The 23,833-nt window shown below is 43.1% G+C and overlaps 1 protein-coding gene across 6 annotated transcripts in view; it reads left to right on the plus strand.

Moving 5' to 3' along the window:
- The window catches only part of sgms1.L (sphingomyelin synthase 1 L homeolog), a 107,565-nt gene that overhangs the window by 56,490 nt on the left and 27,242 nt on the right, over positions 1 to 23,833 (plus strand). The window contains exon 4 of one of the 6 annotated variants that reach the window (XM_041570193.1): positions 13,931 to 13,990. The exons of the other annotated variants lie outside the window; for them this stretch is intronic. The gene's annotated coding sequence lies outside the window, so the exon portion shown is untranslated. The remainder of the gene's footprint in view (positions 1 to 13,930; positions 13,991 to 23,833) is intronic. 6 annotated transcript variants of the gene reach the window in all.

A 23,833-nucleotide genomic window follows, 5' to 3' on the forward strand; every position in this document is an offset into this window, starting at 1 on the left:
CTCCTCTTCTTTGGGGCGACTAATCTGACTAATCTCCTCTTCTTCGAGGGCGACTAATCTCCCCGAACTGCCTCCCGCCAGCTAGAATGTAAATCGCGCTTCGTTTTCCGAAGTTGCCCCACGAGGAAACTTCTGAAAAAAAAAACGTTCCGAGTGCCAATTTACATTCTAGCCTGCTGAAGGCAGTTTGGGGAGATTAGTCGGAGGGCAACATTTTCTGGGCACCCTGGTCCCCGCCCACCTTTAAGCCCCACCCCATATCTCAACCACCCACAGTAAAAAGGCCACAAATATATCAGAGCTAAAACATTAAACCCCGCTAAGCCAAGAAAAGTCATTGGTGGCCAGCCTCCCCTGGACAAGTTATAAAACGCTTTTGGTGGCCAGAACCCCCCACAAGTTATTAAAATCCAGGACCCCCCTTTAAAGTTAAAAAAAAAAAAAAATATTGGTGGCCAGCAGCCCCAACGAGTTATAAAAAGCCATTGATGATCAGTGGCCCTCCTGCAAGTAAAAAAAAAAATTGGCCTGGACCCCCACTCACAAGTTATAAAAATCCATTGGTGGCCTCCATTAAGTTAACAAAAACTTGGTGGCCAGGCCCCCCGAAATTAAAATAAAAATTGCTTGCCAGGGGGCCCAACCATGCTTCACTTACTTGATTAGCCGGGCCCCCCTGCTTTCATTGTGCTGCCAGTATCAGAATATAGGACAGCAACTCAAGATTTTTCTCCTATTCCGAATATCTGTACCCCTCATTAGTCCCGGTAAAGCTGCATTGGGATTGGATAGGCTGAAGGGGAAGTTCTAACTTCCCCTATCCAATCCCCCTTAGATACAAAACCCTGCGGAGCCCGGAACAACTGTCCCCCCTGAGCCTCTCTGATGGCGGCCCTGATAATCATTATACATGCACCAGTATAGTTAGGGTTGCAACCTCACCAATATTTTACAGGCCATAAAAATTATGCTTGACCCCAATGTTATTAATAGAGAAAAAATCGAAATATATAGGAAGGCCAGTATTTTTTTCCAAAAAAGGTGGCAACCCTAAGTATATGTTTTGGAGTATTGTGGGGTATTTTTTACCCTTGCTAAAAACCACGGCATGGCATTTTAGCAGAGACGTTTGTAAATGACCCCTCTGTATGAAGCAAATGAATGTACAGTAAATACAGTACGGGCATAATACAGAGATAAGGATCTAACTGTAAATTCCTTTTCTGTAAGAGCACTTGTGTGAGTGTTTGCATTCTTCCAGTGCTGGGAATTCCCAAAAGCTAGAATATCGGCCTCTGGCGCACAATTGGTCGAACAGCTGACGACAGACTCGCATCAGTCCCGTCCCGGAATGAATTTGGAAACAAAACAAGCAGACTGTATACACTGTAACTTTACACTCGGCCGTGCAGCAAGAAGGTGAAAAGTATCCAAGTGAAAGATCAAAGTGAGGTGCAAAGAGGAACAAATCTTGTTACTTAATAGGAAACACTGTGACATTGTGCATGGGAACATAGCCAGGGGCGTAACTATAGAGGAAGCAGGGGGGCCCAGGAGTGTAGGGGGCCCAGTGAGACCCTAATTAATTAGCAATTTTAATATATCTTGGTAAAATAGGCCAACTTAGAAATATTTTGGGGCCCTAAATTGAATTTGCTATGGGGCCCAGTAACAACTAGTTACGCCACTGAACATAGCGGGGAGTTTCAGCTCACCAACTGCCTGACAGCTGACTCTCACTGTGCCCGGAAGCTTTCGCTCAGCAGGGACTGTAGGTAAACACTTGGCCTTTCTTAGGAATGAAAGCTTCATACTCTGCCCTATTAAACATGTTGGGAAATTAGTAGAATATTAGGAGGATAAATTGTGCTGTTTTCTTTCCTTGTACAGTAAGTACCTTGGCACCTCACTTCTTTAACTAGGCCCTTAACCTTGCAACTGCCTGTTTAATCTGTTACTTTTTAACCATATACGGGGTTCTCTCTTTATACCACCTGTCTCTTTGCCAACATGGTGCATTGTACTTAATACAGGGGAATACCTATGCTGCCATACTATTATAGTATCTCTCTAAACACTATGAGCAAACTTAGGGGGCTGTTCCTGCTGGTTTTAGGTAACTATGCTGCCATAGTTTTATGGGATCTCTCTGTATAGTCTATGAGCAAACATCGGGGCTGTTCCTTCTGAATTGTGCTTAGTACAGGGGAATACCTATGCTGCCATAGTTTTATGGGATCTCTCTGTACAGACTATGAGAAAATTTAGAGGACTGTTCCTGCTGAATTGTGCTTATTCAGCGGAATACCTATGCTGCCATAGTTTTATGGGATCTCTCTGTACAGACTATGAGCAAACTTAGGGGACTGTTCCTGCTGAATTGTGCTTAGTACAGGGTAATACCTATGCTGCCATAGTTTCATTGGATCTCTCTGTACAGGCTGTGAGCAAACTTAGGGGACTGTTCCTGCTGAATTGTGCTTAGTACAGCGGAATACCTATGCTGCCATAGTATTATGGGATCTCTCTGTACAGGCTATGAGCAAACTTAAGGGGCTGTTCCTGCTGAATTGTGCTTAGTACAGGGGAATACCTATGCTGCCATAGTTTTATGGGATCTCTTTCTACAGACTATGAGCAAACTTAGGGGCTGTTCCTGCTGAATTGTGCTTAGTACAGGGGAATACCTATGCTGCCATAGTTTTATGGGATCTCTCTGTACAGACTATGAGCAAACTTAGGGGACTGTTCCTGCTGAATTGTGCTTAGTACAGGGTAATACCTATGCTGCCATAGTTTCATTGGATCTCTCTGTACAGGCTGTGAGCAAACTTAGGGGACTGTTCCTGCTGAATTGTGCTTAGTACAGCGGAATACCTATGCTGCCATAGTATTATGGGATCTCTCTGTACAGGCTATGAGCAAACTTAAGGGGCTGTTCCTGCTGAATTGTGCTTAGTACAGGGGAATACCTATGCTGCCATAGTTTTATGGGATCTCTTTCTACAGACTATGAGCAAACTTAGGGGCTGTTCCTGCTGAATTGTGCTTAGTACAGGGGAATACCTATGCTGCCATAGTTTTATGGGATCTCTCTGTACAGACTATGAGCAAACTTAGGGGACTGTTCCTGCTGAATTGTGCTTAGTACAGGGAATACCTATGCTGCCATAGTTTTATGGGATCTCTCTGTACAGACTATGAGCAAACTAAAGGTCCCCGTAGACGCAAAAATTTCTCTTGCCGAACAACCGATTTTAGCAAAGTCCGACCAATCCTTCAAAATTACCTTGTGGTTAGTGGGATTCGAACGATCAAACATCTTATGATTTTTCGGCCGACATCTGTCAGAAAATTGATCGGCCAGGTTAAAAAAATCTTTGTCGGCCCCAGCGCAATCTATGTTTGCAGGGCCAAGCAGGCAGCTCCCCTTTTTTTTCCTGGCAACTTGGTCTTTTTAGCTGATTGACAATTCGTACGATCGTTCTGAGATAATCCTGGTCTCACGATGACGATCGGATCTTTTAAAAATCTAAACATCTATGGCCAGCTTTAGGGGCTGTTCCTGCTGAATTGTGCTTAGTACAGGGGAATACCTATGCTGCCATAGTTTTATGGGATCTCTCTGTACAGACTATGAGCAAACTTAGGGGACTGTTCCTGCTGAATTGTGCTTAGTACAGGGAATACCTATGCTGCCATAGTTTTATGGGATCTCTCTGTACAGACTATGAGCAAACTTAGGGGACTGTTCCTGCTGAATTGTGCTTAGTACAGGGAATACCTATGCTGCCATAGTTTTATGGGATCTCTCTGTACAGACTATGAGCAAACTTAGGGGACTGTTCCTGCTGAATTGTGCTTAGTACAGGGAATACCTATGCTGCCATAGTTTTATTAAATTTCTCTGTAAACCTGTGAGGAAAGTAAGATGTTTTAATTAGCCTAGGCTCCTCTCCTTTATGGTTTATGAGGGTTTAAAACCTAAAAGGAGGGCTGTGGGAGGCGATGATAAAGGCTGATGACTCCTTCCTATCCAACTCTTGCAGTTCTAGTTTAGGTTGAACTCAATAACGCGACTATTCTTCTTGCCGAACGACCAATTTTAGTGAAGTCCGACCAATCCTTCGAAATTATCGTGCGGTTAGTGGGATTCAAACGTTCGTAGTTGATGGTCAATTTGTGCGATTGTTCCGAGAAAATCGTGGTCTCACGATGAGGATCGGATCTTTTAAAAAATCTCAACATCTATGGCCAGCTTTAGGGCTCTTACACATGAGCGTTTTTACCTGCGCTCCCCTGCGTTCCGTTTTTCGGCGTTCAGCCGCAGGGGAGTGCAGGAATAGACGCATTTAATTATTTCAAATGGGGCTGTACTCACACAGGCGCATGTAGGCGCCGAACGCAGGAAAAATGCAGCATGTTGCGTCTCAACCTGCGTTCGGCGCCTACATTCGCCTGTGTGAGTACAGCCCCATTTGAAATAATTAAATGCGTCTATTCCTGCGCTCCCCTGCGGCTGAACGCCGAAAAACGGAACGCAGGGGAGCGCAGGTAAAAACGGTCATGTGTAAGAGCCCTTAGACACATAGGGACATCAGATGTGGGTGTTGCCATTTGTAGGGCTTCCAGGTGTATATACTATAAATATTGTAACACCGATTTAGTATTTATGCCAAAACCTCACAAATGACAGGTGAGAATGTGATTACTTTAGGCTGATTTGCCCTCATGTAACAACCTCCTATTTCAAGCGCTGGTACCATTGTGTCTGGGCTGTGCAGCTGATCCATCCAGCTGATTAATGGAGGAGAGGGGCTAATACAGGTCACAAATTCTATTTTAGCTCAAATGATTTGTGTGAATCACTATGGGGCCATTGTTCCCTCGCTGGAAAAAAAAAGATCTAGATCTAATTCCACTGTGTTTATTTCCACTTTAATATTTGTTTTAAAGGGGGAGGCCACCTTAAAGTAACCCTTCGTGTAAACAGCCAAATTTGCAGCAAGTCATCGGCAACATAGTAAAAGTTAATGTAAAGGAATATTTCACCTTTAACATACATTACGTGCTGTAGGCTGGTCTCATAGCTGAGGGAGGATGATGAGAGTTAACGAATACTTGAGGAGGGGGCAAAGGTTGGTTATATCTAATGTGATGTGGGAACTGACCCTCGCCACCTCCAGTAGTGCCGTTATAAAGTGCCAGTTCTGTTTAGAGCCTTTATCGTTGAGGTGCCAGTTTTTGGCTGTGTGGCAGTTGGAAGCTTAGTCATCACTGGGCTGAATTGAGCGATCAACTTGTTGCTAGAAACTGGGGCCGGCATAAGGTCCGCTGAACATATTTTTGTCCCAAATGGGAACCAGGCCCCAAAGTAGGGCCTGCACTAAGGCTTCCACCAGCTATTTTGAAGTATAAGAAAAATCTACAGGAGACGATGGGGAGGGTGGCTGAGGGCCAAACGGAAAATGTTGTAAACTGTGGGGTTACTGGACCTCCAGATCCCTCTCTCTCCCACTGTCCCACTGTACTAGCAACAAATTGGGGATCTGGGATTGTGTCCTTACTGGGTCCCCTCTTGCCTTAGGACTCCCTGTGCCCCTAATGTGATTGGCTGCTTGTCTACTCTATATTGTCCCCTTAAAGGAGAACTAAACCCAAAAAATAAATATGGCTAAAAATGCCATATTTTATATAGTGAACTTATTGCACGAGGCTAAAGTTTGAGCTTGTCAATAGCAGCAATGATCCAGGACTTCAAACTTGTCACAGGGGGTCACCATCTTGGAAAGTGTCTGTGACACTCACATGCTCAGTGGGCTCTGATTGGCTGTTGAGAAGCTAAGCTTAGGGCTCGTCACTAATTATCCAGCAGAAAATGAGCTTCCCCTGCAATATAAGCTGATGCAGCAGGTTTGCTGATTATTAAATTAACCTTTGAAAACACAAACTGGAGAACTGTAGAAAATAAAATCAAAATAATTGAAAAATGACATAATAGGAAATGAAGACCAATTGCAAATCATCTCTCAATGTCACTGCCTGCAGCATAGTAAAAGTGAATTTAAAGGGGAACTTCTCCTTTTACTAGCTAAAGGTATGCAGAGCAGTAGATCACATGGTCACGTTACACCTGTAAAGCTGGCCATAGACTCAAAGATCTGATCGTACAAATCGAGGATTCGTACGATTTTCGGACCGTGTGTAGAGAGTCCCGACATTTTTCGTCCGGCGGAGATGGGTCGATCGTACAGGTTAAAAGATTTCTGTCAGCTGCCGATAATATCTCTGCGTGTATTGCCGATCGTATGATTTTCAGTGGGAGACTGTCACTAGCTTTGGTCGGACATAACTTTCGTACGATTGCTGTAGGGGCAGAACATCGGCTGATCTGTTCTTTTACTGCTTTATTTGATCTGAATGGTTAGTGGCAGGTCGGGAGATGGGGAAGTCCGATCGTACGTTGATTCTAGTCTATGGCCAGCTTAAGAATTCAAGTGATTGGTTGGCTTGTGGCTGGAATGAGGTGGCTACTCGTTAGTGCTATTAAAGTCCAGCTGCCCAGCCCTAATCAAGGGGAGAGTCACCAGTGATAACCACATAAGAGGTTACTTCCAAGAATAACATCATATTTTCAGTGTGGGGCTAGAGCTGTGGTTTTGATTCACACACAATTTCTTGAAATCAAACACTGTGTAGATACGCTCATGTGTGAAAAGCAGGATCCCGACACCAAAAAGAAGAAATTGCTGTTCTGCTGTATCGCCTTCTTGTTCCCTCGTTAAACCATTGCCTTTACTACTTATTGCAGCTGAGATCATTAAAGGAATTGTTCAGTATAAAAATAAAAACTGGGTGAATAGATTTGGAACATTTTATTCGACAGTTGTGCTTTAAAGGAACAGTTCCGTATAAAAATAAAAACTGGGTAAATAGATAGACTGTGCAAAATAGAAAATGTTTCTAATATAGTTAGTTAGCCAAAAATGTAATGTATAAAGGAGTGACTGGATGTCTAAAGGTGGATATACACTGGCAGATTAAAGTTGCTGATAAAGGTCCTTTAGACCCATTCGGCAGCTTATCTGCCTGTATGTGGGGGCTCCCGACTGGTCATTCTGATCGACAGGCCAAAAATCGGCCAGATATCGATCGGTGAATTTTGATTTTTCAGCAATCCAGAGCCGCATCGGCTAGTTTATGTGGTCCTGCGTCTCGTCTGCGCCCATTTGCAGCATTGTAATCCGATTGTTCGGCCCCAGGGCTGAATGTTTGGATTCTCTCAATATCACCCAGCCGTTAGTGGGCATATGAAGTTAAGATCAGCTCATTTGGCGACCTCACTAAACTAGCAGATCTAATAGTGTATGGCCACTTTAACATAATAGCCAGAACACTACTTCCTGCTTTTCAGCTCTCTTGGTTTCCACTGATTGGTTACCAGGCAGTAACCAATCAGTGACTTGAGGGGGCCACATGGGTCATAACTGTTGCTTTTGAATCTGAGCTGAATGCTAAGGATCAATTACAAAAACAATGAACAGTTATGTCCCATGTGGCCCTCCTTAAAGTCACTGACTAACTCAGAGTTAGAGAGCTGCAAAGCATGAAGTAGTGTTCTGGCTATTATGTTAGACATCCAATCACTCCAGCCTTTATAAATTACATTTTTGGCTAACTAACTATATTAGAAACATTGTTTATTTTGCAAAGTCTATCTATTTACCTAATTTTTATTTTTACGCAGAATTGTTCCTTTAAAGGACAACTGTCAAATGAAATGTTCCTCCAAAGTTTGTATTGTAACAAATGAATGCCATTGCTGGTAATGTTTTGTTGTCCGTGTGTAGATCAGGGTCGCCAAGCTTTTTTTCATTAAGCTCAGGAATTCCCTCCACCACTGATGGTGTCCCACAGAAATATCTCAATAAGCCCCCCTTACAGGTAACCTTTGTGAGCCCAATAACTGCCCATTCACTGGCAACTGCCCCAACTGCACTCCGTACGTGTGGCCCCCTGGGAGAGAAACGGCTCGCCCTGCGCTAAGCCCCGCAGATGTTTTTGAGTCGCAGGTTTCTCTCCTGATTAAGCACATGCCAGAAGGAGCACGTTGGAGCTAAATGGGGAATTATATCTCAACAAAAGCTGCTTATGCACGAGAGTGTCATTATCTGTTTATTTATAGAGCTGAGGTGTATACATAGTCTGGATATACATAGACGGCACAGTAAATATCGCTGGAAAACTGGGCCCTTTTCACTAGGACTTGCAATAAAGGGTAAGTAAATCATCCTCACTGTACATATATCTCCATAACCTTAATATTCATATTGATATATACAGGTATGTACTGGAACACCTTCCATTTATTGATGAGTATATAGAGACATGTCAGCCACATGTGCTATTGTGTAAGGGTTTTTATGGTGGAAGCTGCAACTTTTTATGTTTCTTGGTGGAATAAATTCACCCTCTGTGTATGGGCAATAAACCTGAATGTCATTGGAGGACTTATACACTATTAAAGGAGAACTAAACCCTAAAAATAAATATGGTTAAAAATGGCATATTTTATATAGTGAACTTATTGCACGAGGCTAAAGTTTCAGCTTGTCAATAGCAGCAATGATCCAGGACTTCAAACTTGTCACAGGGGGTCACCATCTTGGAAAGTGTCTGTGACACTCACATGCTCAGTGGGCTCTGATTGGCTGTTGAGAAGCTAAGCTTAGGGCTCGTCACTAATTATCCAGCAGAAAATGATGCTAATTGCACTGGTTTCTGTGCTGCCATGTAGTAATTATGTGTATTAATTTCTAATCAGCCTTATATTGTGACATTTCTATTCTATGTGTACTGTATATTGTGAGTGGGTCCCTTAGCTTAGTAAGTAGGGATGCACCAAATCCACTATTTTGGATTCGGCCAAATCCTTTGCGAAAGATTCAGGCCGAAAACCGAATCTGAACCCTAATATGCAATGCATATTAGGGGTGGGAAGGGGAAAACATTTTTTTTTTTTTTACTTCTTTGTTTTCTGACAAAAAGTCATGCGATTTCCCTCCCTGCCCCTAATTTGCATATGCAAATTAGGATTCAGATTCGGCTAGGCAGAAGGATTCGGCTGAATCCAAATCCTGCTGAAAAAGGCCGAATTCCGAACCGAATCCTGGATTCGGTGCATCCCTATCAGTAAGTGACAGCAGCACAGAGCATGTGCAGTGAATCAGCAGAAAAGAAGATGGGGAGCTACTGGGGCATCTTTGGAGACACAGATCATTACTGCTAAAGGGCTGTGGTTGCCTTGGGCTGGTACAGAAGCACAAAACATCATGTACAACATTTCTAGCTACTTCTTTAGTTAGGCTTTAGTTCTTCTTTAAGATCCACTCATTTGGTAAAGTTGCCCATATGAGTAGATCTTTCCCCTTGCCTGGTTTCATTGTCTAACCTGACCAGAAGATATTGGGCAGATATTAGTTGGGCAGGCTATCAGGATAAACATGGGCTGATAAGCTGCCAACATGGACTGCAGGGGAAACATTTGTTTACCTGGGTGGCCTCATTTTTATATAAACGTTTTTCCTTATGGGGCCTGGACATTCCATTCTCACGGGTGGGTCCTGGCAACTCCTGTATCTGCTTCTACAGTCTGTATCATTTCAGCCTCACCTCACATTCCTCAAATACAGGATACCATCCAGCTGTTTTTTGCTTTTTGACTATGGCTCCTGGGAAAAGACTTTTAATGAATAAGTAGTGATATGATTTGGAAACACTTGTGTCATCTGATTGTGAGCCTTAGTGCTCATCATTGGGTGCCCGTCGGCTGCCAGTTGACTTTTAATTCAGTGGATGAATATTGGGCTGTTTGTTGAATGGCTGCCATAATGTGGATTCCTTATTGCATTGTATCTGTGCCAAGATCGGTCAGAAAACGTTTGGAATTTTCTGCATATTCCTGTTTTCGAGGTACTTGGCACAAAAACATGCAGATATTCTCTTTAGAGAATAAAAGTGGCCATAGACGCACAGATAATATTGCACAAAACAAATTTTCATATGATATTCGGTGCGTGTGGTGCGAAAAGAGCCGACCGATATTGACAGAAGACTTGGATACCAGACGGCTCGTCGATCAGGCTGAACGGAAAATTTTGATCAGGTGCCTTAAAGGCACCAAAGCATCGGCCATTGTTAGTGATGAATCGTCAGATACAGGTAGAATTCTATTGTTTCTATTTATATATCTGACGATTCATCTCTACACGTGTATTGAAACGAATGATCTTTGTTGGAACCATCATTTCCAAGAAAGATTGTAATTGTTACGTCTATGGCCACCTTAAAGGGATACTGTCATGGGAAAAAAAAATGTTTTCAAAACGAATCAGTTACATTGAGAAGGAAAAACAGCAGCCTGCCAGAAAGCATTTCTCTCCTAAAGTGCAGGCACAAGTCACATGACCAGGGGCACCTGGGAAATAGACAAAATGTCTAGCCCCATGTCAGATTTCAAAATTGAATATAAAAAAAATCTGTTTGCTCTTTTGAGAAATGGATTTCAGTGCCGATTTCTGCTGGAGCAGCACTATTAACTGATTCATTTTGGGAAAAACATTTTTTTCCATGACAGTATCCCTTTAAATAGTGACTCGGGGAAGTCCCATTTCCATTTTATAATGATATTTATGACTTTTTCCTCGTTTATCTCTGTGTAGAAGTTCTGGTCTGATTAGCAGAGCTGATTTTCGTGTGATATGTACAGCTGAGTCGCCTTGATCTACCAGTTTTACACCTGAGAGGCTGATTTTCCTTTCATCTGGCGCTTTCTCACCATAGGGACTTTATAAGGGGAAACTGGTCTGCCGGCTGAGTGGATAAAGATCAGCACCCCGAGATAAAAACAATTGTTGTTTAATCCACTGCCGCCTTGTGCTGGAAGTTACACACTGTTTCAAGGCAGTGAGATTGTATTGTGTTGTGGTTTCCATCGAGACACCCGCTGTTACCTTTCCTCCCCTTTGTTTGTATGAGTTGGACCAGGAATCTGGGGAAAGCACATTCTCTCACCTGGGATTGTTCTACGATCTAATAAGTCTATACATGTCAATGTTTTTTATATCACATAAGGATTTTTGATGCCTATAGTCTCATCTGCAGCAACCGACAGTTTTTTAAGGGTTTGATTGGCACTAAAGGCCTTGTGTGGCATTACTGGGAAGACTCTCAGGATGATAAAGTTGGTACAAGTTTAGGGGGGCCTTTGTAAGTTAAATCATTAAAGGGGAACTCCACCTTCACCTTCCAAACACTTTTTTTAGTTCAATTGTTTCCGGACTATACACCAGAAATAAAGACTTTTTTTCAATTACTACTGTACTTTCCATTTTTTTATTTGTTACTGGTTTTTCCAAATCTAAGGTTAAAGTTTGGTGAAAAATACAACTTTACATTTCAATATAAGAAAAAGCGTCACACATAGAAAATAGAAAGTCATTGGAAAAAGGTTTATTTCTGGTGAACTGCCTGAAAAGAACTAGGTGTTCTTCGTTTTCCAAAGTTTCTTTGTGAGGCAACTTCGGGTGACTACAGTAAACGAGGTGCCATCCCTCCGGCAATTTAGATTCTAGCAGGCGGGAAGGCAGTTCAGAGAGATTAGTCGCCCGAAGAAGAGGCGATTTTGTCGCCGGGTGACTAAATCTCCCCGAATCTTCTCGTCTGTCTCTTCCCTAAGCCTAGCCCCCTGCTCTCCTGCTGATCTGTCTGACTACTTTGCTGAGCTGGCTGACTACTGTTAATTTGTATCAACAGACATCTGTCCTCAGCCTGCATCCTCCAAACCCCACAATTCCCTGCACATGTGATTTCAATAAAGAAAGGAACATCCCAGTGCAATGCATTGTGGGTTATGTAGTTCCTGCATGCTGTCCGTAAGCTGTGGAGCAGTTGTTACAATGTGTAACATCAGTGTTTAGTCCCTCCTTCTCTGGCATTTATTCAAACTTTGTGAAGAAACGGGTAATCGTGATGGATATATTAGGGGTTGCTGTGTTATGTGGGCCTCTTTATCAAATTTTGGTTTGGAAGCCGGCGTTACCCTTACACGCTTCACTGAAGGCAGAATACTTTCCTTTCGGGTGGCAGCCCAAGACAGAGATAATCAGATCATACCAGGAATTTTTGTCAGAACTGACAATCTCGAAAAACAGCACCAACAAGATTCCGGAAAGGACACGTTGCTTGTCCATACTTTCTTCTGACAGTGACGGACAGTTACCCCATATTTGTGGTACGTCGATTTGCCCTACATTGCAGGGGTTTGATGGTTGTAAGCAATGGGTATAGAGCTGGGGATATATGATAAGTTGCTAGGATAATGTGACACTGTTTAGGAAAACAGGAACTTGTTACTTCCTTTAATTGTAAATTAATTACAACTAGATAAATCTCCTACACATGACAGTTGCTCCAGTGCATAGGCCAATTGCACCAGTACTCCCTCATACTCTGTGTAGTGTTTGCAACTGAGCAACTGGCAGCCAATCACTGCAGGCCCGGGGGTTCCAAGTGCACCCCCATATAATAAATGTCACTATAAGAAATGCTGTTGACTCAGAAAACCTTAGATGAAATAGACTATCCTTGAATTTTGCACGGGGATCCCTAGACCCACATGGTGCACCCACTTTCCAAGAGATAATCACCTGACCCACTAGGGCACCTTCTGCCGTGAATGAAGGTGCAATTCAGAGCCTTTGCTGGAAATCGCATGAGCAGGAAAATGTTTTCAATCACCCCGTGTGGGGTTGTTCACCTTTGAGTTAACTTTTAGTATGAAGTAGAAGAGAGTGATATTCTGAGACCATTTGCAATCGGTTTTCATTTTTTATTATTTGTAGTTTTTGAGTTAATTAGCTTTTGATTCAGCAATCTGGTTGCTAGTTTCCAAATGACCCTAGCAACCAGGCATTGATTTAATTAAGAGACTGGGATATGAATAGGAGAGTGATTGCAGAGAAACATGTAGTAATAACAATAAATGTGTAGCTTTACAGAGTATTTGTTTTTTTAGATGGGCTCGGTGACCCCCATGTGAATGCTGGAAAGAGTCCATAGAAGAAGGCAAATAATTAAAAAAAACTATATAAAAAAAAATAATGAATAGACAAATTGAAAAGTTGCTTAGAATTTACATACTATAACATACTAAAAATTAAATTAGGTGATTAATTAAAAATTAATTAGGTGAACAACTCCTTTAAAGGGCAGAAGAACCCTATGTATAACCCTATATACAATATCGTATCTACCTCCTTGTTGGGACTCAAAAAAAAAAAAACACATTACAGTATGAAACACGGCAAACACATTGAGAATTGGCTGCCAGGGGATGCTGGGAGTTGTAGTCCAACAACATATGACCGGTGACTGGATGGACATCCTTGATTCCTGTATTTCATGTTAACCTTCCTCCATGGACAATCCCAAGGCACATGAAGGGTTAATTGCACCGTTTTACTTTACACAATCCCTGCTGAGAGGAGTCAGTGTCACGTCAGTGTTGTGGCATGTGGATCAGCTGCGGTGGAAGGACACAATGTTGCAAACGAGCCACTTTTCTTTTCCTGTAAATTGCTATTTGCCAGTGTCAGTAATGAGAAGTGTTTTCAGTAGGAAGGGGAGAGCCGTGCAACAGGGTTAACTGAGCAGCAGCACCACACCCTGCCAGAGAGCAGACTGAGAGGGGAAACAGAAATCCACACCCATCCGCTCACTGTCAGCCTGGAAAGTTGTGTATTAGACTAAACCCAGGGCCTCTCCCGCCCACAGGCTGCTTAATCCATCCCAGATCTCCCTCCCCTGCTACTGCTCCTCCTCCTTCCCCTCCTACCCCTCTAACTACTCACTCATTCCCCTGCCCAAACAGATCTGCTGCTGCTGCTACAGGGACTGTACACAGACACCGAGGGCTTCCCCAGGCTCAGAGGTGAGTTAATGCTCTTGCTTTTCCTAATGGGATTTCCCTCTACACCCCAATGTCCTGCGGGGGGAGGGTATAAAAGCAGAATAGGGTCTGGGATCCCCTGGGAGTTTTGGAAACTGAGCTCCAATGCCTGTGAAAGTTTCATTCCCTCCCAGGCTACGTGGAATGTTTTGGAAGGAAAACCGACTGCAGCCGCTCTGCCTGCACTCTCACTCTGACTTACTTGCCCTTTACTAACCTGTTAGTGGACTCTGGGACTAACTTACTTGCCCTTTACTAACCTGTTAGTGCACTCTGGGACTAACTTACTTGCCCTTTACTAACCTGTTAGACTCTGGGAATAACTGGGACTAACTTACTTGCCCTTTACTATCCTGTTAGACTCTGGGACTAACTTACACGCCCTTTAATAACATGTTAGTGGACTCTGGGACTAACTTACTTGCCCTTTACTAACCTGTTAGACTCTGGGAATATCTGGGACTAACTTACTTGCCCTTTACTAACCTGTTAGACTCTGGGACTAACTAACTTGCCCTTTACTAACCTGTTAGTGGACTCTGGGACTAACTTACTTGCCCTTTACTAACCTGTTAGTGGACTCTGGGACTAACGTACTTGCCCTTTACTATCCTGTTAGACTCTGGGAATAACTGGGACTAACTTACTTGCCCTTTACTATCCTGTTAGACTCTGGGACTCACTTACTCGCCCTTTAATAACGTGTTAGTGGACTCTGGAACTAACTTACTTGCCCTTTACTAACCCGTTAGACTCTGGGACTAACTTACTCGCCCAATTCTAACATGTTGGTAGTCTCTGGGACCGGCGGGACGCTGTTGTGGGGGGTCCCTGCTGATATTCACACAATCTATAACTGTTCTAGAGATGACAAGACTTTAGGTTGAGATAAAGGTGAAGCTGTTTGATATTTTTGTGTGGTGGAAATTGTTACTACAAGGCTACTTTCCCGGTGATTTGTTTTCCTGTTCCAGGGATGGGATGTAACTGGGATAGTGTGTATCGTAATGTAATAATGTGCCAAGAGTATGGGCTGTAACTGGGATAAGGTAAGAGAGCATGGGCTACAGCTGTCGGCTAGTGTGTACAGTAAGCCCAAATGTTCTTAATACAGTAGAACCCCCATTTTCCGTTTTTCAGGGGACCAGGAAATAATTATGTAAAATCAGGGAAATGTGTTAAAGGGGTTGTTCACCTTTTGAGTTATCTTTTAATATGATGTAGAGGGATATTCTTAGACATTTTGTAATTGGTTTTCATTTTTTATTTGTGGTTTTTGAGTTATTCAGCAGCTCTCCAGTTTGCAATTTCAGTGATCCCGTTGCTAGGGCCTAAATTACCCTAGCAACCATGCACTGATTTGAATAAGAGACTGGAATATGAATAGGAGAGGCCTGAATAGAAAGAGGAGTAATACAAAGTAGCAATAACAATACATTTGTAGCCTTACAGAGCATTTGTTTTTAGATGGGGTCAGTGACCCCCTTTGGAAAGCTACAAAGAGTCAAAAGAAGAAGGCAAATAGTTCAAAAACTATAATAAATAAATAATGAAGATCAATTGCAAAGTTGCTTAAAATTAGCCATTCTATATACATACTAAACGTTAACTTGAAGGTGAACCACCCCTTTAAGTAACTTAAGTACTAAAAGGATATAAGCACAGGAGTGAGTTTTACTTTGAGATACAATATTTAGTGTGTTAATAACAAGGGTTAAACATTGCAGTGTTAATGTTACACTATGGGGGGCGAGTGCAAGACTCTCTGTCAGTCACATTCACAACCTAAAGCAATAAGTGATTGGTGCAGGACTGTATAAGGGGCAAACTCATTGCAATTGACCATTTACAGGCACAACCATGGCACAATATACATCTGGTTAGTATTTTATACCTCTTTATTTCACTAATAATAACATTCATAGAGGGAAAAAAAGCAAGGACAAAATTTTGATGCAAAATCCTGCAAAACGTTACTTAAAATCAGGGAAATGCACCCATTGAAATGCATTATAAATTGGTGGGACCACAAATAAAAAATCTAAAATGCGGAAAAACTTAAAGGTTGAATTTAATCCTTTAGCAAAAAAAAAAAAACACGTGCCCCCCTCCCCACGTAGACCCTCCTCCCCCCAGCCTAACTGCCCCCCGCGGAAATGCCCCTAAGTTTTTACTTACCCTTTAAGTATCGGCGTTCACCGCAGCCATCTTCCGTGTCTTCCGGAGATTCAGCAATTTCCGTACATTTCAGTGTATGCGCAGTTGTCGCAAACCGGTAAATTGCTTCAACTGAGCATGCGGCGTTTCGCCAGTCTCCCATTCAGCTTAATGAAGACCCAGAAGATGGCTGCGGTGAACTCCGATGCCTAAGTCTGCTCCGAGGGGTAAGTAAAAACGTAGGGCCATTTCCCGGAATTAGGCTGTGGGGAGGAGGGAGGTGGGGTGTCTACGTGGGGTGGGAGTAGGGTTTTTTGCTAAAGGGTTGAATTCTCCTTTAAAGTCGGGGGCGGAGGTTTCACTGTATCTTGGCTACTTATCTATCCAAAGGCTTTCAGGGGATACCGGGAGTTGTAGTGCCTTCAGTGCTAGTCGAGAGTTTGTGTTTATGCCTCCTTGGGTGGTAATTGTTGTAGTTCAACCTCCCCGTTGTCGGTATCCCCCGCGGGAGCTGAGGGGTTAACCCTCACACAGTTGTGCAGCCTGTGTTGCAACAGTCACAAGGACTTTGTTGCGGTACCTGTGTATTCGCCCCACGTGCACAAGAGAGAAGTACAACTGCACCGGAACTTGGGGTTTCTTGTAGTCACCCACAATGCTATGGGTTTTTGGGTGAGAAGATTTTGCCACTGGGGGGGGACCTCCCAAAGTTCATGGTTTGAAGCTTGATTGAAACGAGTTGTATGCAGATCCCAGATCATCTTAACTGTAAAGCCTGGTGGGGGGGGGGAAGTAGAAGTGTTTATATTAAATCTGTTGGTACAGGCGACTGACCACAGCATGAAACCTTCTGAGATGTTATCCGGCATCTGAGGCTTCCAGCTGTTTTGTGCCTAAGGGTCAGGGCACACGCTCAGATTCGGGGACATTAGTCGCCTGGCAACAAATCTCCTCTTCTTTGGGGCGGCAAATCTCCCCGAGCTAGAATGTAATCGCCGGCGGGATGGCACTCGGATCGCTTTGTTTTCCGAAGTTGCCTCACGAGGAAACTTTGGGCGACTTCGGAAATGAAGCGCTCAGAGTGCCATCCTGCCGGCGATTTACATTCTAGCCGGCGGGAGGCAGTTTGGGGAGATTAGCTGCCCCAAAGAAGTCGCCGGGCGACTAATCTTCCCAAATCTGATCGTGTCCTGACCCCTAAGGGGGATGTTCACCTTTGAATTAACTTTTAGTATGATGTAGAAAGTGAAACAATTTGCAATTGGTTTTTATTTGTGGTTTTTGTTATTTAGCTTTTTATTCAGCAGCTCTCCAGTTTGCAGTTTCAGGATTGTTGTTGCTAGGGTCTAGAGCCTAGGTTCCTGTTATAGACCTGCGCCCATCCCGCCCCGCCGATGACGTCACAAAAGGGGCGAGGCGAGCAGGTGTGCGTCTATACAAAAGGAAGACCATTCTATAACATACTAAACGTTAACTTAACGGCGAACCACCCCTTTAAAACAGCAACTACTGGTTGTATTTAAAGTGCTAGTAATGTCAAATAATGTACATTTGTCGCTTTTGAATTGTTCTCTGATTGGCATTTGACCCCCCCTGCTTATCTTCTTGTGTAGGAGCTAAAACCATTGTATTCTACACAGCTTATCTGTTATATGCTATGTAACCACACACCCTATTGCAGCTCCTTTATATAAACTATAGACTATTCACTGGTCCTGATGCACAGGATCTAATTGTAACCAACGTATATATAGAAAACTGGCCACTGGTCCTTAAAAAATACTGTATTTTACCCCCAATTTAAACCATATTATTATTATCAGATTATGTGGTGCTGGTGTAATTCTCCTTCCAAGCTTTACCCTTTATAGTAGTGAAGGCTCATATAGCTGCCCATACCCAGGCTGATATTGCCCACGCTTCACCTGGAGGGCAATATAATACTTAATATTATAGGGATTGAATGACATATTAGTGGGGGAGGTTCAACAGTCCCATAAAGCAAAGACTACATTGGGTCATGTATAGTGATAAGCGAATCTGTCCCGGTTTGCTTCTTCAAAAAATTCGCGAATCAGTGAAATTTTGTGAAAGTCAATGGGCGTTTTTAATTGCGACATTTTTACACGCGCAACAATTCTTCTCGCTCCAAATGTATTAAAGTCAATGCCAATTTATTTCTTATGGCGACTTTTTTTTTTTCCTAATGCATTAAAGTCAATGGGTATGCGACTTTTTTGTCCTAATGCATTAAAGTCAATGGGTGTTTTTTCTTATGGGAGTTTTTCGAAGCAATATTTCCGCTGCAAATTTTCGCAGCAGTTTCACAAAAAAATTCACACATGGTGAAATTCAGAATTTCGCTGCGAATTCATGGCTGGCGAATAAATTTGCTCATCACTAGTCATGTATACTGTGTGCATGGACCCTCGCTGTGTTGCCCAGTTGGCTCAGGAACCAAAGAATTGGATGGCCAAAATCAGGTAAAGATCTCCCGATTGGGGTATATTGCCCACTCCATTATGCAGCACTCTACATGTTGGATATATGGGTAGTCTATTTCAGTTGAATAATCTATAGCAGCCAATCAAATGCTTGCTTTCAATATAAGGGCCAGAAATGCTCCTTGCTGATCAGTTGCTATGGGTTACTAGACTAAGTACAAGCAAAGGCTAATAATACATTGCCCCCAAATCATCTTAGCACTGTACCTCGTTATTAATAGGGGCCACAAGGTGTAACATTCTACAGGGAGTTTTTCCTCTCCATTTATTGGTTTGCCACAAATAACCCATAAGGCTTTGTTACACATCGTCACTTGTGAATAAATGTCTACTGGGCGTGTGGTGGCCCTGTGCCCTATTTAGTTGCCACCTGTGTACTGGTGTGTGTGATCTAGGGAATAGTCGCAGCCGAGCTATGAAACCAATGCCTGGAATTTGGAAACAAAACGCCGAATGTATAGTTGCCGGCTCATGAGTCGCTGTATTTGCATAACAGATATTTCACTGTAGTAGTGCCAAGTGAAACCATTGCCTTATAAGAGGTTTTGTCACTATCATTAAAGAGACTTCTTCAGTTTCTGGCAACTACAACTCCCAGGGTCCTCAGCGCTAAGAATTCTGAGACTTTGCTAAACAATGGCACTATATGATTTTCTAGTAGACTTATGGTATGAAGATCTAAATTACAGAAAGATCCCTTAACCCGGAAAACCCCATGTCCCTAGCATTCTGGATAACATTTTCCATACCTGTATTGTTTTGGAAACTTTTTTTTTTTTTCAATTACAATGTTTTTGTTCTTACTTTGGGGAATCTTTTTCATGGCACACACCTGAAGATTTTTTTTTTTTATGGCAGACAGATAGTACCCCGTAACTAGAAACCGACTGTCAGTTCCATTTATGTCAATGGGAAAAGGCATGGAGGAGGGTTGTTGAAATGCTACATGTTCGCTAAAAGTTAACTTTTAGTATGTTAAAGTGGCCAATAATAAGCAACTTTTCAATTGGCTATTCTATAGTTATTGAATTATTTGCCTTCTTCTTCCATCTTCCAAATAAGGGTCACTGACCCCATTTAAAAAAACACATACCCTAAAAGGCTACAAATGTATTGTTATTGCTACTTTTTATTCCTCATCTTTCTATTCAGGCCTCTCCTATTCATATTCCAGTCTCTTATTCAAATCAGTGCATGGTTGGTAGGGGAATTTGGACCCTAGCAACCGAATGGCTGAAATTGCAAACAGGAGAGCTGCTGAATAAAAAGCTAAATAACACAAAAACCACAAATAATAAACCAATTTAAAATTGTCTCGGAATATTCCTCTACATCATACTAAAAGTTAATTTAAAGGTGAACAACCCCATCCCCCTGTCCGACAAGTCATGGCAGGATTTACCCGAATGGCCGATGAACTTTTACTTGTCGGCTGCCTGGAATACCTGTGTGTGCTTGTGGATGAAACTGGGAGACAGATAAGAAGACTAAAGGCCTCCATGCACGGGCCAATACAAGAGCCATCCGTCGGGCTTCCCTGATTGATATCTGCCCGAAAGTTGTGCGTTTATGCGGTCCCGCAATCCGACCGCCCGTATCTGATGCATTATGATCCTATATGGGCAGTCGGTCCGGCCCACGATCGTATCAGCCCGATATCGCCCACCTCAATTTGGGCATATTGGGGAGAGATCCGCTCATTTGGCGACAACACCAAACGAGCGGATCTCTTGTATAACTAAAAATATAAGAAGGCTGTTACAGCTCGTGAAAATATGATGTGCTGTTATTAAAAAAGGGGTAATTATGTGATGACCGTATCCCTTTAATAGCAAAGTGCGAGTGTCTTCCATTCTCCTGGCCTGTAACCTTCCCTTCCACCATGTTTATGATCAAAGATTAAAGATTAATATTGTAAAGCGAACAATCCAGTTAACTGCTGAAATGTAATTCCATGTTGTTAAACAGAACAGTAATCTGGAAAGGAACTGGAGTTATCCCTGTGTTTCCGTTAGTGATGTGCGGGTCGAGAATTACCCGACCCTAACCCACCCGCTCCCTATCCACATCCGACCCGGGCCCGCTGCTTCCCTTTATTTATAGACCCGTGCCCGCCCCGCAGTGATGTCACAGTTCACATCACTAAATTTGCAAACCCTATTTGTTCTACCTCTAGCCTTGCCCCTGATCCACCCCAATTCTGCTCCCAACTACCCCGTCCATCTCACCCATTACCTCTTAAAAGTACTTTTTTCCAGATTCTATCTCAGCTTTTGCCACCAGCATCCCAGCTCTGTCCCCAGTTTACATCATAACCCCGCCACATAACCCCACCCCATCACATCATAGCCCCGCCCCATCACGTCATAGCCCTGTCAACATCCTGCTCCCCCATCCACTTTATGGGCCGGTAACGTGTCAATCAAAAGATGGCAACCCCCGTGCTGACACTGAATCAGCCAAAATCATGTGTGCGCACATCAGATTTTGGTGTAAAAATTTATATTTCTGTCTTTCTGCACTAAATATATCCAAATATAGAAATCGCTAAACTCATAAATGCATGTAACTTCCCAAGACTGTGCAACAATAGCAATAGGACACTAGACACATTGGGGGTTATGTAATAAAAGGCAATGTTTGCTCAGGAGCAGTAACCCATAGCAACCAATCAGAAGGTAGCATTTACTGGTCACCTGTTTAAAAGCAAAGTTCGTATTGGTTGCTATTGATTATTGTTCCTGGGCAAATTTAATGCCTTTTATTACATATAGGGGTTTGTCACTGCAGGAAATCCAAAAATACCTGAACTTGGGATTCACCATGTCTAAGGGTTTGCGGCACAGGGAAGCATTTTCCCATAATTAAACTATTGGAGAGCTTCAGAGATGGCGATTTCTGAGTCCTGCAATGTTAATGTATTTTCGAGTGCCTTGTCGGCCCTTGGAAAAAATGTGATTTCCCATAAGCTTCAAAATGAAACCTGTACCATTGCCCTCTGTGCATTCTCATTGACGTGTCCATTCCTTTCTAAGGAGATCATCCTATTTAATAGCCCATATTTTGGCTCAAAATGCCCCCCCCCCTCTTCTTCCAGGGCTACTAAACTGCTTTCCTTGCTAGTGGAAGAGACCGGTTTAGTAAAGATGGCAGACGTACGCAAGAACGATTGGAATTGAATAAAAATGAATCATTTTTAATAGGTTTATATTGCATAGTCCTTTGTAACAATGAAAGGAACAACGATGTGGTGTTTTATTTAATGACTTTAATTCCTCTTTAAATGAGCTTCATGTGCAACAGTTTGCCCTTTAAGGGCTCTTACACATGAGCGTTTTTACCTGCGCTCCCCTGCGTTCCGTTTTTTGGCGTTCAGCCGCAGGGGAGCGCAGGAATAGACGCAAGTCATTATTTCAAATGGGGCTGTACTCACTCAGGCGCGTGTAGGCGCGAACGCAGGAAAAATGCAGCATGTTGCGTCTCAACCTGCGTTCGGCGCCTACACGCGCCTGAGTGAATACAGCCCCATTTGAAATAATGACTTGCGTCTATTCCTGCGCTCCCCTGCGGCTGAACGCCAAAAAACGGAACGCAGGGGAGCGCAGGTAAAAACGCTCATGTGTAAGAGCCCTAACCCACTTAAAACAAATGTATCTTTAGTGCTTTAGTTGCTCTTTGAACCATGGCAATGATTTTAAATGGGTTCCTTATGTGAAAGTGTTCACCTCCCAGCCAGCAATGAGCCTACCAGCTACTTCCTATCCCAACGGGGATTTCTTTCAAGCTACGACAAACGCACAGAGAAATGAACTTCCTGACAGGAAAGTAGAAACTCGGAGAGTCTCAGAGGGGTGTGGAAACTCAAGAACTGGGATTTATTTATGTTTCTTGCACAAAAACATTGCCTTGCTTTCCTTTACATCGGGAAATGGCAAGCTGTGTCTTTATAAATGTTGTTGTATCGATATTCCCTACAATTCTGGGAACGGTAGTTCAAACATTTTGAGAGATGGAGGGTGTCGGACCGGGACACCAGGGGTCCAACGAAAACCCTTAGACCAGGGGCCCACCCAAAAACCTTTAGACCAGGGACCCACTAAGTATTATTTTCTTCCTCTCCTCACTCAACCTCTATTATCCTATTCTCTTTTCTTTACTCACTATAACCTATTATTCCATCTATCTAACCTCTTTATTCTCATCGAAATAGGGAATGGCCATGAAATAAGCCAAATGTCTAGAAGCAGGAGAGTCCACTGACAGCTGGGCCCACCGGGAGTTTTCCTGGTTTGCCAGTGGGCCAGTCCGACACTGGTGCCAAACCCTGCTCTGTATCACCAGCACCTGAAATGTTTGTGTGCTGACATATATCAATTGGAAAACCAGAATTTTGAGCTTTTAATGAAACTAGGGGTGGGTGCACAGCTGCTCCTTTGATCGCTTTGTGATATTCGGTGGTGTAGTTTCCCTTTAGAGTGTCTTATGAGAGCTCTGGCAAGACAGCAGGGTGGCATTGTGCCAACTTCTAGCAAGAACCAGTCTGCCATGTATCAAACAAGTGTGTTCTGTACTTCACGTGGGGTAAAATCTATATTCCTTGTATTGGAGAGGGGCTTTGGTGCCTCTTTTTAGCAAGGGGAAAAGGCAGCAGTCACAATGTCCAGGGCCAGGTCAAAGGCAAGGCAACTAGTCCCACCACCAGTAAAAAAATTTACAATTACTGTGGGCTTGCCTTGGCATATCTGGGGTTAATGCTGTGCTTTAAATCCATTTTCTGCACTGATTTCACTGGCATGTCAGGGGTTAATGCAATGCTTTGAATCCATTTTATGCACCTGTCTTAAGGTGGCCATACACGAGCAGATTAAAGCTGCCGATATCGGTCCTTTAGACTTATCCGACGGGTCTCCCTGATTGATATCTGGCCAAAAATCAACCTGATTTTGATTGGCAGGTTTGATTTTTCCTGTGATTGAGGACCGCATTGGATAGTTGATGCTGTCCTACGACTTGTCTGCGCCCATTTCCTTTGGTCGAACGTTCGGATTAACCCGATATCACCCTGCCGTTGGTGGGCATATCGGGGAAAAGAGGTCGCCAAACGAGCTGATCTTATCGTATATGGCCACTTTAACGGGGTTAATGCAATGCTCTAAATCCAATT

This window comes from Xenopus laevis, chromosome 7L (assembly GCF_017654675.1).
Source record: "Xenopus laevis strain J_2021 chromosome 7L, Xenopus_laevis_v10.1, whole genome shotgun sequence".
Taxonomy (NCBI): Eukaryota; Metazoa; Chordata; class Amphibia; order Anura; family Pipidae; genus Xenopus; species Xenopus laevis.